The following is a 15,437-nucleotide window of genomic DNA, read 5'->3' on the forward strand; positions in this document are numbered from 1 at the left end:
GTTTGGTGAGACTTGCCAAGGCATTATGGGGGGAAATATTCAGAGTTCAAATAAGTTTAGGAAACACAGAGTTAAGCAAAGTTAAACATGTTCTTTTATTCATACGACTTTTCAAAATTTTGAGTATGCTTATAAATATAGGGAATCTAAGAGGGGAAATAGTACTCAGTGTTTCCCAAAGTTAAGTGAGAGGGGGTCCACATCCTCCCTGTAACCAGTGTTAGGGTTTCTGAAACACATTTTGGGAAATGCCATTCCAAGAATTCTACTTGCCAATCCAATGGCCTGTGAAGCACTCACACACTGATCTCATTTAATCCTCATAATTCTGTGATGGAGGAACTTTGTTTAACTTTGTTAAAGTTTTTCTAAATTCAAATAATAAAAATCTACTAAATCTAGCTTGAGTGCAGGAGAAAAGGTGGCGGTGGGGGAGGGAGAGAGGGAAGGAGGCAAGGAGGGAGATAGGGAGGAAGGAAGTAAAGAAGGAAGGAAGGAAGGTTGGTTCTCAGAATTCTAGTGCAGTAAAGAGAGCCAGACTTCCCAGGAACTGATCAAATTGCTGGAAACATGTTGGAAGACGGGTGGCCAGGTCTTTGCCTCTCTCTCATGCTCTTTAGCTTTCATTCTCTCAGCATCTCCCTCTGGACGTGCAGACTCTCAAGCCTCAGAGAAGTTAAGTCATCCCCGTGAGGTCTGTGGCCTGTGAGGAGCGGGCAGGGATGCAGGTGTGCCTGACCTAGCCCTGCTCCTCTCTGCAGTCCCACACTCCCCTGATAGCCAGCACCAAGCCTGCCAGACCCTGGGAGGAGAACCAAAGACAGGCCTGCCCTGAGGCACCTCACTCTGCTGGCTGGAGAGATGGTTCAACAGGCCAGTTCCCTGCAGTGTGAGAAGGGAAGGCAGGAGCTTGGAAGGAGTAAAGGTCAGTGGTTGAGAAAATGGACTTGGGTGTCAGGTCAGATTTCAATTCTGCTCTACCGCCTACTTGCTATATGACCTTGGGTAAATTACATTGCCTCATTAAGCTTCATTTTTCTCATCTGTCAATGGAGATACTATAGAGTTATGAGGCTTTTAGTGAGATAATGCATTTAAAGCACAGTGCTAAGCACACTGTAAGTTATAAATAAACATTTATTCCTCCTTCTCTTCCTCCTCCTCACTCCTCCACATTAAAGAAGCATATAATCCAATCTAGGAAGGCTGGTCAGGGAGATTTCCCAGATTTCATCAGCTAAGTTTAGATTTAATAATACAAGTACCTATTCTATGGTATTTATAGTGAACTGAAGAAGGTACACTCTAAAATTTAATAGCAATAGATGGCCACTATACCATGATAGATCAAGCTCTTTATGTTAAAGAACAGCAACGTTTTCTAACTAGACTACTGTATATGATACCAGACTATGGTTTACAGTAAGAGTATATAGAGCCTATACTAAAGTTTATAGCTGCAATATATAGTAACTATAGTATACGCTATAGTAGCTATCTTTAACAATTATGTTGGATGATATAACAATAGATAACAGTTACCTTATACAGTAAAAGCACAGAGCAACTATACACTCTGTCTTACTTACTGCACCTCAGTTACATTTGCCTTCTTTTCATTTCAGGTCTTAGGTTTAATGCCACTTCACAGAAAGGCTTTCCCAGGGATCGCAATATATAGTGGGTCTCCCATTACACTCTTTTATAGCACCCTGTACTCTCCCTTTATGGCTCTTGCCCTAATTTGTAATTATGTGTTTATTTTTGTGACTATTTGTTTAATGATTGTCTTCACTTTAGACTATAAACTCCGTGAAGTCAGGACTTTGTTTACCTTGTTCTCTGTATCCCCAGTACCTGGCAAATGGGCTCTTGATATATATTTTGTCTTTCTAGTCACTGACCTGAAGTTCACATATATGTTTCCAGAATGAATAAATGAACTAAACAACAGTGTTTAGTGATTGTACGATGGCACAAAGCTACAGTGCCCAGTGTAGAGTAACTAGGGCCAGATGCAGTCAGCGCCCAGCCCTTTACCTTCATCTGCATGGCCTCCTGGCCCAGTTGTTTTAGCTGTATGTTGTTGTGACAGGAACACTGCTGTGCTTTAACCTGATGAGCTGCTGTTATAATTTAACAAACTGGATTCTCAGCCATACTTAGTTATTGCACGGAGCATGGTACTTTTAAAGGCACTTACAAAACCACATTTGGTCATACAACAGTGACCAAGAAAGGAAAGCCAGTTTTTACTGTGTCCATTTCAGCCATGGGGAAACTGAGGCTGAGAAGGTGAAGAGCCATGTTCAAGGCCATAGGGTACATCCAGGGACTCGCCACACTCCCACACATTGCCTTTGCTCTATAAGCTATAGGCAGAAGTGGAGAACTGAGGGTCTAATTTTCACTACTCTCCTGAGCATTCTTATTTGTCCTTGGACAAGACACTTCTCTCGCCTGGCCTATTTCACTCCTACTCTCTTGGAAGAGGGAAGTGGGATGAAAGGCACCTTCCATCATTTAGTAGAAGCACGGGGGAGAGGCTCTATCAAGAATGGGATGGCTACAGCATGAATGAAACTTGAGGACATTATGCTAATGTAATTAGCCACTCATCAAAAGACAAAGACTGTATGATTCCACTTACATGACGTTCTTCAAGTGATCAAATTCATACAGACAGAAAGCAGAATGGTGGTTACCAGGGGCTGGGAGGATGGAGAAAATGGGGAGTTACTATTTAATGGGCATAGGGCTTCAATTTTACAAGTTAAAAAGAATTTTGGAGATGGATGGTGTTGATGGTAGCACATTATGAATGTGTTTAATGCCATTAAACCCTACACTTAAAAATGGTTATGATGGTAAGTTTTATGTTATGTGTATTTACCACCATGTTACAAAAAACAATGGTATGGCTACTGACAATACAATGGGAATATTTTCAGAGAGTTCTGGAAGGATCTGGGACCTAGGAGTCTTGAGGGATGAATATTGTAACTTCAGGTATTACAGAGCCAAGAAGCTGCAAGCAACTCCTAGTTGGAAGGCAACTGGAGTTGGGGGATGATGGGCTGAACCAGTGTAGAATCGGTTGGTAATTCTCAATGTCTTACAGAAAGCATGCCCACAACACACACTGCAGCACTTGCACACTCTCTCTGCCAGCTCCTTCCTCGTCACTTCTTTTGCAGAGAAGAAAGCCCCCACGCCCACCTATACCCCACGGCGCTTTCTGAGCATAGGTAATGCAGAAGTTGCCTGCATTTGAAAAACAGACTTTCCATCTCCGTATGACAATATGAAACCCTGTGTTGGGTTTGCATTTCTTAATTAGGTGCTTGTCATTGTGTATTCCATAGAGCCACGTATAAGTAAACAGTCATAGACCTTTGAATAAATTTATTGGTTTTATTTATGTTTCTGGGCATAAAAATCTATAATTACCAGGTACAGCCTCAGAATAACTGGTATTTAATGACAATTACATTTTGTTACCATAGAAATGAGTCCAAAGTAGTTACCCATCATTTCTCATTTCCCAAACCTCACACATGCTGAATTGCAATATTACCATAGTAATTGCCTATTAGTCATCATAAAATACGCAGTTACCAAAAAGATAGCAGAATGCTGCGATATTTCTCATCTTTGGAAAACCTCAGTATTTCTTGGGAGTGTGGAGGTGGGGTGGGGAGGAATGGACCTCTATGGGTGGTACAGAAATGATTCTGCGTTATAGCATGGAACTGCAGACCCCATGGTGGAAATGGATGCTGTACAATCTGCAGACTCTCTCCATCATTATGTCTCTTGGCCTTGGCAATCCTTATGTAGCAAAGGATGCTCCAGTGCAGTAAATCCAGTATAACTAAGGTTTGTTGAGGTCCTGCTGGGTGTCAGGCCCTGTGCTGGGCCTTGGGGAAGCAGAAGGAAATCAGAGGCAGTTCTTGCCAATAAGAACCCCAGTGTTTCCACTAGAAATATGGGTGTGATGCAGTAGAGGCCGAGAGATACAAGAGGAGCTAGTATGTAAGTGTCTCCTCACTGGACATTATAGGTATCGTTTCATTTAATCCTCACAGCAGCCCCATGATGGAGGTAGTATGATGCTCCTACTTTAAGTAGAGGGGGAGGTTGAAGCACATAAGTACCATGGAACTTGCCCTAGTTGCTGACCCTAGGCTGCTCCAGTTTTAACCTCTTGATACACTGTCTCCTGAAGCAGAGAGTACTTCCTTCTGACTCATAGTGATGAAGGAGGGTTTTTGATGGATGGACAATATATAAGTTCACAAGACATAAAAAGGAGGTAGAGATTTACACAACAAAACTTCATTAACCATAGCAGAGGGTAAACCACCAGGGAAGGTATTTCCAGCACCAGCACACACACACACACACACACACACACACACACACACACACATTATAACTGGTCTACCTACCTCTTCCACCTCAAAATCTAGAGGAAGAAACATTTCAAACTATCCAAAAATAGAACAGAACCTAAAATCAGCCATGTAAAATATAAATACATGTCAATGTTCTATTTGTTCTGTAACAGCATAAAAACTGCCTATTTTTTCATCAAGCTAGAAACAGAAAACAAAGATCCACAGCAAGTATTGCCCTGTTGAGAGATCTGCCAACCCGTCATCGCTCTGAGCCTCCTTCCCTGCCCCAGTCACATTTCCCTGCTGGGTGCCCTATCACAGCATCACGAGAAACATTCAATCCAGTGCCCGATCCAGGCCATGCCCCCTCTGCTTGCCCGCCTCTAGGCACAGGTTGTTCCCTCCCTTCCAAGACATCATGCTGTGCTGATGCCACCTCTGACTGTTAGACAGCACTTTGTTTTCAGGCTGAAGCTGCCAGCATGTAACTTCTGCCTCGCCCTCTGAAGGATTATTCAAGACCAGCCCATCTTTCACATGGTAGCCTTCAGCCATTTGAAGATCATGTGTTCCCACCTTTCGCCACTCCCCACTCAATCCCACCACTGCTCCAGGCCAAACATCCCCAAAGCCTTCCAACCTTTCATATGTAATCTGAAATCCATTCCCCTCCCTGTCCTTCCTGCTGTCCTCTGAACGTGCTCCAGATGTTTGTCATTGTCTGTCTTTGAGGCGGGGTGTCCACGACTGAAGGATATCATTATAGTGGTAACAGTGATAATGATGGCTAACATCTATTGAGCCTTCTGAACCTGGCACTATTTTAGGCATTTTGCATTTATTGTTTCATTTAATCCTTAGAACAAATGCATCATTATGCTCATTTTACAGATGAGGAAACTGAGACACAGGTAGATTAGGTACCCCCCTTCAAGTTCATAGAACTAACTAATTTATGGAGTAGGAATAGAAAGGGGTCGTCAGAAGCCTCATTCTGGGGACCACGCTTCTTCTGATACAGCCCACATGCATATATTGCTGTCTGACATTGAGCTCTCCTCAGCCTAAATCTTTAATTTTTTCCACTTGCATTTCTGCTAAGCTGCAACTCCCCCATCTTCCCTTAGATTCTTACAAGAAGCCTGTGGTGTAGGCAGGGCAGGAATCACTCTCCTTCTTGAAGCAAAGAAGAAATCAAGCCACAGAGAGGCTAAGTAACTTGCTCAAGGTCACACAGTGAGTGAGCCACACAGTCAGATAAAGCCAGAGTGACAGCACGGGCCAGACAGACCCTTACCTCCCAGGGACTCTCTCCTGCTTTATGTAACCTGAGTGATGTTTCTGTGGAGGCTGAAAGGACACTGGGGCTGGCAGTGTAATCAGGTGTCTAACCCACAAGTGCACACCGCCAAAACCAATTATTCAAATGAGCTTCCCAGCCAGGTTCCACAGAAAAGGCCAGATGGCTAGATGTCTGTGGAGGCAGCTCCTCATCTCTGTCCCTGCAAGCAGCTGAATAGCATTTCAAAGTTAGAGTTGATAGCAAGTTGATCTTAATAATTGATTCTACAGTGAAGACAGGCCTCTGAGGAGACAGTAACCCAGAATTAGCAGCTAGGGAGTCTGGAGGAGCAAAACAATGTGATAGAATCAAGAACTTCACCATTTCTGGTCCTAGTTCCTAAACCACTGCTTGAATAGTGCCAGTTCTTTGTGTAAAAATCCTTCGGCGGCTCCCCATTGACCCTCAGAAAGAACGAAAGCTCTTTAGCCTGGTATTCAGCGCCTGCACAATGGCCTCAAACTTTCTTTTCAGCTTCCTCTCCAACTGTCCACCTTGCCCCTTCCTGCATCCATTCCCATCTGTTCCTCTTGCCTTCCTGGGCTCTTTCCATTGTCTTAAACCAGCCTGCTCTTGCTCACATCTGTGCTTTTGCTGGCACTCTGCTTCCACTTGAGAAGCCTTTTAACTGTTTCTTCCCTCTCTTCTTTTTTCCCTCTCCTGCCCTCCCAAGTCACCAATCCATCCCCAAGCACATACTTTGTACCATGCACTGGGGAATATGAGGTGGGCTTGGCCCCCGCGCTGCCCTTAAGGAGTTCACAGTCCAGAGAAGAGATAACTGTGCTGGTGGAGGGAAGCCCAGGGATTCCCAGGTTGTGAAGTCACTGAGGAGGCACCTCTTAACCCAGCCAAGAGGGTTGGGATAGGGAAAGTCAGAGAAAATATCTGAAGGAAAAGCTGTGTGAGATGAATCTTGAAGGATGAGTGGGAGTTGGCCAGGGGAAGAGAATGGCAGCATGTTCCAAACCAAAGGAATAATTATAATAAATAACAACACAGTAATATAATAATACAAAACATTAATTGAATGTATATAGCTGTCAGACACTATTCTAAGTGTTTTATATGTAGTACTTCCACTAGAGATTTGGAGTGATAATGAGTCATACTCCTGCTCCTACTCTCATTCTATTCCTGCAATGTAGAAGGAGATACAGGGATCAGAAAAATAGGAGTCAAAATATTAGCTTTATTATTGATAAAAGCAGGACCTGGGAGGCATAGTCTGTATCTGTGGCCAAACTTGCCTCCTTTACTTCACTTCAAAATTCAACTTTCCCACCAGACACAAGCAGAAAAGGAGGCAAGAAGCCTCCTAGAAAGCACACCATGTGGCAGAGAGAAGACCAGAATAGACCCTTCAGGATTCCAGATCCCAAAAACACATGCTAGGAGGGGCTAGGCCCAAACGGGCTCTGCTTCTTTTCCGGAGCTGACCAGTCAGATAAGTTTCATCTCCTTCCTTGGGAAGAGAAAACGAGGGAATGGAGAAGAAGACCCATTCTTTTCACTCCTGAGGGCTGAAAGTTACCATTGGGATTGAAAGCAATGGGGAGTTCCTCCCAACAACCTCATGAACCTACGAGATAGGTCTTGTATTATCCTCATATTGCAAATAAGGAAACTGACACTCAAAGAGAGGTTAAGTCATTTGCCCAAGTACTGCCTTTAATAGTAGGAGATCCAGGAATCACACCCAGTGATTTGATCCAGAGCCCTTTGAGTCTTACTGCTTGAGTCCTGAGTGAGTGGAGATCCTTGAGGAATGCCAAGTGCTCTGGTGTGGCTGTTGCATGTGGTCTAGGCTGCATCCTACATGGGGTACAGTCTGTGCACCACACAAAGGTGCCAGCTAAGTGGGTAGGTGGAGGGTAGAGTGCAGCACAGGCTTGACAAGCCTTGAGACTTGGCAGAAATGTGTCAGCCCACAGAGGGGGCACCTTTTTGTTATTAGCTCACAGGCCCTATCATGTGCTACCCTTGTATGGTGTACAGATTGACAACATAGTGTAAGGAGTGTAGGAATAACTGGGGACCAGATTGTGAAGGATCCTGAACATCACACCAAGAGCAAACCACAAGAACAGCTAACATGTGTAGCACTTATCTCAATCTAGATGGTGTCCTTGGCATTTTACCTGTATGATTTCATTGAGTCCTCAAAACAACCCTCTGAGGTAGACAAAATTCCCACTTTTCAGATTAGAGCTAAGGCACAGAGAGGTTCAGCCACAAAGATAAAAATGTGTTGGCCAAGCCAGGGTTTTATCCAGGCCGTGCGGCTCCGGAGCCCACACTTGACTCAGAGCCATTCTCAGGCTCGGTGCAGGTAGGTGAGAGCCTTGCCAGCACCCAGGTCTTGTGAACACATGAAAGACTTTTATGCCCCCTTTTTTGTTTCCTCTGTCCTTTTTCACTTAAGAAATGGAAACGGTGAATTCCTAGCCTCAAGGGCCAGTGTATTCCTTCAGAAAATGTCCTCCCTCAGACCTTTCAAAAAGGAGTAAACTCCTTATCATTGTTCTTATATAGAGAAAAATAATCTTTTGGTTCTGGAATGGACTTCCCACTCTACCCTTGAATAGCCATGTAACCTTGGCAGACCCTTTCTGCCCTCTCGGCCTCAGATTCCCCATCTTTGAAATGTGAGGATTGGGTTTTATGAAATCTCAGGTCCTTCCAGTTGGTCACTGGCTCTAAGAATTAGTTTTAAGTTGCAATGCTGGAAATCCACCTGAACCCAGTGTTTGTTGCTGCCAAGCAGGAGAGAGGATGAATCCCTGGAGTATATGCTCTGTACGGGAAGGGAGAAGGCACTCTAAAGCCTCTCATTACCCACTAGGAAGAATTTCTTAGGGTTGGAGATAATCTCTTTTCCAGATGTGATCTGAGCATCCTTGTCCCCAGTCACACCACCTTGCCGAAAAGGCCACCATTATAGGGTAAAGACCTTGCTGAATGAACCTTGGAAGAAGAAAAACTAAGTGCTAATCTTGGCTTTGCTATAAACCTTGGGCACATCCAAGTCTGCTCCATATGGATGTGCAGTTTGTGCACTGTACAAATGTTCAGTGGTCAAGGGGTCAATGGGGGCTATGGGCTATGACTCTGCTCTCAATCCAAAGTCTGGCCAAACCAAGTGGCATTATTCTGTACTTTACCCACCCAGAAATGGCACCTGATTGCAACTTATTACCCTGGGTGGTAGGGGGTAGCACCTTTTGTCAGTTTGCGTAAAGGTACCTTTCATGTTAGTCCCTCATTTGAAACTTAGATTCCCCATTTAAAAAATAAAGATATTGCATCTACCTCTCACTGCACATGAGGGACAGTCCCTCTATTAGGCTCTTACCTGACTCCTAGGACTGCTAAGACAGAATATAATGGTGGCTAAGAACATAGGCTTTAGAGTTGGGCAGACTGGGTTCAAGCTCTGCCTCTGTCACTTGTCCTTGCTGGACCATGGTCAAATTACCACTTCTGAGCCTCTATTTATACAGTTCAACTGAGAGTCAGCTGTGTACGAGACACTGTGCTAGCACTGAAGACCCAGTGGCAAATGAAATAGATTCAGTCACTGACCTCTCAGCACTTTCAGGTCCTTGAGCAAACAGATGAATTTGTCCAAGGTCACAAAGCTACTAGATGACAGAACTGGGACTCAAACCCAAGTCCTTCTGCCTTTGAAGCCTATGTTCTTATCCACCCTCCTCTCTGTCTTCACAGTCTTGGTCACAGACATCTCCTCGTCATGATGATCTAAGAAGGGATGTGAGGAGAATGCTTTAAATATCTTGGTGGTGGTGATGGGAAGTGGATGTGTTATGATTATCCCTTGTGTTTGGGACAAAGGACACTGCCTGCAATCCTCCATCTACACAACAGCAGAGCCCAACCCACATGCTAAGCATTTTTCAGGGGCTGTTGATGACAGATTATCTGGCATTCTGACACGGCCCAATCAATAGAGCTGGAAGGTGCCTCAGGCCAAGGGCAATTGAATCCCAACCTTTTAGTGGCATTAAATAAAGCAATATTTATTTTGCTTTTGGTGCAAATATGCTTAATCCAATCCAGCTCATTGGTAATGCTGAAAAACTGCTGTGTTTGGGGGACAATTGCTGGCATACCTCATACATCTCTGCTTGTCAATGCCACTGCTCCTTAGAGCAGCCTCACGGTGCCCAGGGCAAGATTGATCTGGAGCCGCCAAGCTGCCTTTTTCTCTATCCTTCTTCAGAGGAGAATGAAAAAGAAATCATAAGGAGGGGAACTGAAATCATTGCTCTCATTCTAGCTGCCATTATTGCGAACAGCGATAAGGCATGATGTCCTTCATGAGATGGGGCTATTTATTTGGCATTTGTATAACATTCTCTGGAACCATTATATCTCTGCTATTGGGCAAACGAGAAAGAGAACAGGATAGGAAGATCAGACAAATGAGTAGCTTAGTGTCTCTTTTATAAATCACACACACTCACAGATGGCTGGGGAACCTCAAAGGTGACTGTGAACCATCCTGCCATCAACAAGACCTGGGTTCAAATCCCAGGTCTATATCTTACTAATTGTCAAGTGACCCTCTCAAGATCAAATCTTTCTTGGATTTTATTTCCTTATTTATCAAATGAGGATTAATAATACCTATCTCATTTGATTATTGTGAATGAGTCTAGCATTTAGTAGGTGCTTACTTTTCAAAATATATCTGAAAGTAACTATCTAACCCATGTTTGCAAACCTGCAAGGTATTCATCCATGCTTTTGTTAATCTGTTCACTCATTCATTCATCCAATAAATATATTGAATCTTCTCTGCACCTGGGTTTATAGTAGACAATGTTGGAGTGGGGGTGGGAAAGATAACTCACACATTATCCCTGCCCTCATGGAGTTCACAGATTAGAGGAAGAAAGAAAAGATACTTAAGAGTATCTCCAACTCAAAATAAAGACATTATATATTATGCAGTCATATGTAAATTTGGCCTCCATATATTTGCATTTTCTAGAATGGTCCTAATGTGAAAGATTCTTTCCCACTGGTGCCATAAATAGCCCCATTCTTTCTTGTCAGAACATAGGTCTTGATTTTGAGCTCACGCAAAATTTTCATCTTAAAAACAAATAACAGAATACAAGAGCACCAAGGAGACAGAGACTCAGGGCAGGGACCCAGGATTTTGCATTCAGTAACTCTAAACTGGCAGTCATAGGAGTGAGAGCCTGGCATCTGGAGGCCATCTTATGCGTTCCTCTGTCTTTAGGCAGCTGCTTTTTGGTCCTGAAACCACTAAAGAGAAAGAGCCTGTACCAGCCTTGGCCTCTTGTGCTTATAGTCAGTTAGGGACACAAGCAGAACATACTAGCAGCCTGTTAGAAATATGCATAATTGCTGACCATTCTTGCTTCCCTAACTTTGCACATGCTATACCCTTTGCCTGGAATGCTCTCTCATGCCTTGACTCTTGGAAAACTCCCATTTGTGTCCCACAAATCTCAAATGTTGAGCAATGCATGCAATTAATGTTAAGATATTGGTCACCCTTGACTAGTTGGTGTTTCATTTTAAAACTGTATCAACACTTTTCCTCGAATATTTTGTTTTCTTTGAACTTTAACTTAATTGGAAATATATGCTTTCTCCAAAGTCCCTTATTCTGGGAGTAAAAAGCCCAGTTACTGATGCTTTAGAATCATATATTGAGAGAGCCGAAAGAGATCTCTGTGAGTGAAGTATAGCATTCCATTTTACAAATAAGTGCATTGAGCGTAGGGAGAGGAGGTGACTTTTCCAAGATGACACAGACATTGGAGGTGGGACCTGTACCCCAGGCTCCTAGCCAGGGATCCTGCATCTTTACTAAGATGTTTTGTTCAGTAAATACTTATCTACTGATAGATTGAGTGCCATTAGAAGCATTCATTTAAAATCAGCTCAAAAGGTGCCCATGCAGGTACTACTCACTGAAGAATATCACAAATGCTTTAGCTTCTAAAAAGCTCTAGACTCTCTGAGGATTGAAGATGCCTGTGAATCACCAGTTACATTCTATTTTTATTAGCAGGCTGGATCTAGGAGTTGACCTTTCAGGATCTCTGACCTCTAACAATTTTCCTTCAGTTTTGAAGTTCTTTTTTGAATCAAAGAGGTTTCCTGGAAGCAGCATAGCCAACTGGGGAGACTATGAAGTCCAGAACGGGACACCTGAGTTCCAGTCTGGGCCCTTTAGAGTACTTGTTATGTAGCCTCGAAAGAATGGCTTACCTTTTCTAGCCCTCAACACTCCCACTAGAAAATTGAGGTTTACCATGTGATTGAATGGTCGTGAGAACTATACAATATGAGACAGGAAAATGCTTAGGAGGAATGAAATGTTTGTTCAACAACTACTTCTTCGATGTCTGCCATGATCCAGGCTCTTTGTCAGGCACAGGAATACCAACATGAATAAGATGGCATCCTTGCTCTTGAGGAATTCATGGTCCAGTGGAGAAGCGGACTCAACAATTACATCTTGTCCTATAGCCACTTTGCTGGGGGAGCAACAGATGCTATGGGAGCAGAGGAAAAGCACCTACCCCTCATGTGCAGGGAGTGAAAATCCTCCTCTACTTCCTGGAGGAGCTGATATTTAAGTTTAGACAATTTCAACAGTGCCACAATTATCACCACTTCACTGCCATCACTGGCTATAGTTTGTTCAATGTTTATGTGTTTCTGAGAATTCTCCTGGTCCATTTATAGACATTAATTCATGTATGCAATCCAGAAAGTCAGAGTGGTTATCCTCTTTATACATATGATAAAACAGAAGCCTACAGGTGCATTTAAAAAAATAAATTTAAAAAAGATTACACAGCTGGTGAGGAAAACACAGCCAGAACTTAAACATAACTGTAAGTCCCAAAGCTGCTGGTCCCCACAGTATAAACCTGTTGTTCTGTGCAACTCCGTGGGGCAACGCTGAGAAGGATGGAGGAAGTAACTGGGAGGCACATTCAGCTAAAAAGGAAAAAAGAATTTTCTAATGGAAGATTCAAGAATGAGATAAGCTAACCGGAAAGGTAGTGAGTTTTAGGTCATAGAGGTATCCTAGAACAAGCTGGTGACCTGCCCAAGACAGTGCTGAGGACATTCCTATTTGGGGGCAGAGGAGAGGCACATAACTGAGCATCTCTAAGGATACAATTGTTTTATGATTACATCCTGTTGTCAAGGGTAATGTACCTTTCTAAATATTTAGATGCTCAGTGAGGGCTGGAAAAGCTTTGTGAGCACAGCACCCAGACCGGTGATTCCCTCTGTTTTTTGACTAGTCATTGGGAAGTGGACAATATAGGGGCCTGCCAGAATTTTCTATGACTTATTTCATAGGGCCATCTGATTAGGGGTGCAGTCAGCTAAAGGTAACAAGGACTGACTCTAGCCACTTAAGCAAAAAGGGAATTTATACGAAGGGGCTTACAGAATCACACAGAAACTGGTAGCCAGACTTGAAAACCAGAGCAATTAACTGAGCAGCTCTGAAGGGCCAGAATACTCTGTCTCTGTTCCACAGCAGCACTGCTGCACAGCACTCCCTGCTGCCTCGCATCACCCAGTCCCAAGTTTACGTCCTGGGCAGGAGTGGCTGGTGCCTGAGCCTGGGTTTCCTATAGCTGCCCTGGCTTCCAGGGAGCAAAGAGGTAGAATCTGGCTCATCTGGCTTCCGTGGAGGGAGACGGGGCAAAATCATGGCCTCATCTTGTAATGATGGAGGAGCAAACTCACCACATTCAACCCCCCATCTAGTAACAGGGTTAGATGCTGGGCATTCCCCAAAGAACATGGACAAATGCCCACTTCACTTGGGAGGGAACAGAGCATGGATTTGAACTCAGATCTGCCTAATTCCCAGACTGAAGGAAGAGAAGAGGTCATCCCTGACCACTGCTGCCCATTCCAGCCTCCAATGGACTGCAAAACTATTAGTCCATGTCATTCACATAGAACATAGCATAAAATAATAATACAGACCAATAAAAACAACAATATAGCATTTTTGAGTTACCATTATGTACAAAAACCTGTGCATTAGCTCGTTTAATACTCACAATATTATCCTGCATTATAAATGGATATAAACCTGTAAGCATATCTTCTTCCTTCTGCTAGATTATACATTTCTTGAGGTTAGAGAATATCTCTTATCAATCACTCTATCCCAGCAACACTACCATGGAGCTTGGTGTGTAGAAGGTTCTTAATAAAACCGTGATGTATTGCTGTGTTTAACTCTTGCCTCATCCTTGTTCCCTGAACCAGTCTCTCCTCCTTATTTACTTATACATTCTCAAAAGCAGAGAGCTTGCTTAAACTGTTTGTTCCCTAGAAGAGCATAGATATTAAAGCTGGATAGTCCTGGGTTTGAAGCCTGCTCCACCATATGCTGGCCGAATTACCCTGAGCAGGTTTCAGATGAGTGTGGCTGTGGGGCTCTCTCTGTCTGTCCTTAATCACTTTCATGAGTAGCAATACTTCAGATAAGAATATTTAAGAACTGCATGAATATGTCTGTAGATCAAGGCACTAGTCACAGCACTGAATGTTTCCTTTCTGAAAGACAATTTAATGTAGTCAGAGGAGAGGAGAGTAAGGAGAGCAATTGGTAAGATTTTGGACTCTGAGAATCAGGTTGACCTGAGCTCAAATTCTAACTCCATTACATAGTAGCTCAGTGACCTTAGAGAAAGTTATTTACATTTTCTAAGCCTTTGTTTTCTCCTCTGTAAAATGGTAACACAGGGCTTGTATGGCATAAAAGCGAAAAGGAAATGAGATAATTCGTGTAAAGGTACTAGTAAGCACTTCTTAAATGTTAGCTACTGCTGCACTTACCACTATAAGCTCAGAAAGAAAAGATGGCAGGAACTACATCAAAGGCTAACAGGAGTTATATCTGAGTGATAGGAAGGTGATGTTCCTTTTTTCTTTTTTACTTTCTATATTGAGGACCATTTTTCATTTTTAGTAGTGATTTTACAGTCAGTCAATCCTCTTACCAAGCAATTCTACTTCTGGGAACTGTTCTAAGAAAAAAATTCTGAAATGTGGAGAAAACTTTAGGGATTATAGTATTCATCAGTTCATTTTGAAAATAGTGTAGCATTGAAAACAAAATAAATGTGCCACAGTGGGGAAATGCTAAATGAATTATGGGGGTTCATATAATGGGATGATATGTCATGTTATAACACTATTACAATGTTAGTTACAAAGAGTTTACTAACAAAGAAACATGCTCATGTTGTAATGGCAAATGAAGAAGGGACTCCTTTGCAAGTTCAAGGTCAGGAGGTAACTTGCTGGCCTAGAAGGTGAGCATCAGTGATCCCCTCTGTTTAGAGCACAGAGAATGGTTGGTATCTAGGCATCACTGCTCTTATGGAAATCTTGGAACAGAGAGGACATTTCTTTGTGTGGTCCTCTCCACTGAGGATGTGGGGTAGGGAGAGTGCAGTCCATGATGAAAGAGGCTCTTGAAAAGCTTGTGGTCCATTTGTAGAAGCTCCTTCTCTACTTGTAGCTGGGGAAACGTAGGCCTTGAGAGAGCAAGGGACTTGCCCAGGGTCACGTAGTACACCATCCACAGAACAGGGGGACCGAACTCAGTGATATCTCCTCTGCAAACCATGGGGGCATTATCC

At 43.2% G+C, this 15,437-nt stretch overlaps 1 protein-coding gene across 14 annotated transcripts in view; it reads left to right on the forward strand.

The window, feature by feature from the left end:
• AGBL4 (AGBL carboxypeptidase 4) overlaps positions 1 to 15,437 on the forward strand; it is a 1,457,272-nt gene that overhangs the window by 1,330,060 nt on the left and 111,775 nt on the right. The gene's annotated exons all lie outside the window — the stretch shown is intronic.

The sequence above is a fragment of the Pan troglodytes genome, chromosome 1 (genome assembly GCF_028858775.2).
Source record: "Pan troglodytes isolate AG18354 chromosome 1, NHGRI_mPanTro3-v2.0_pri, whole genome shotgun sequence".
Lineage (NCBI taxonomy): Eukaryota > Metazoa > Chordata > Mammalia > Primates > Hominidae > Pan > Pan troglodytes.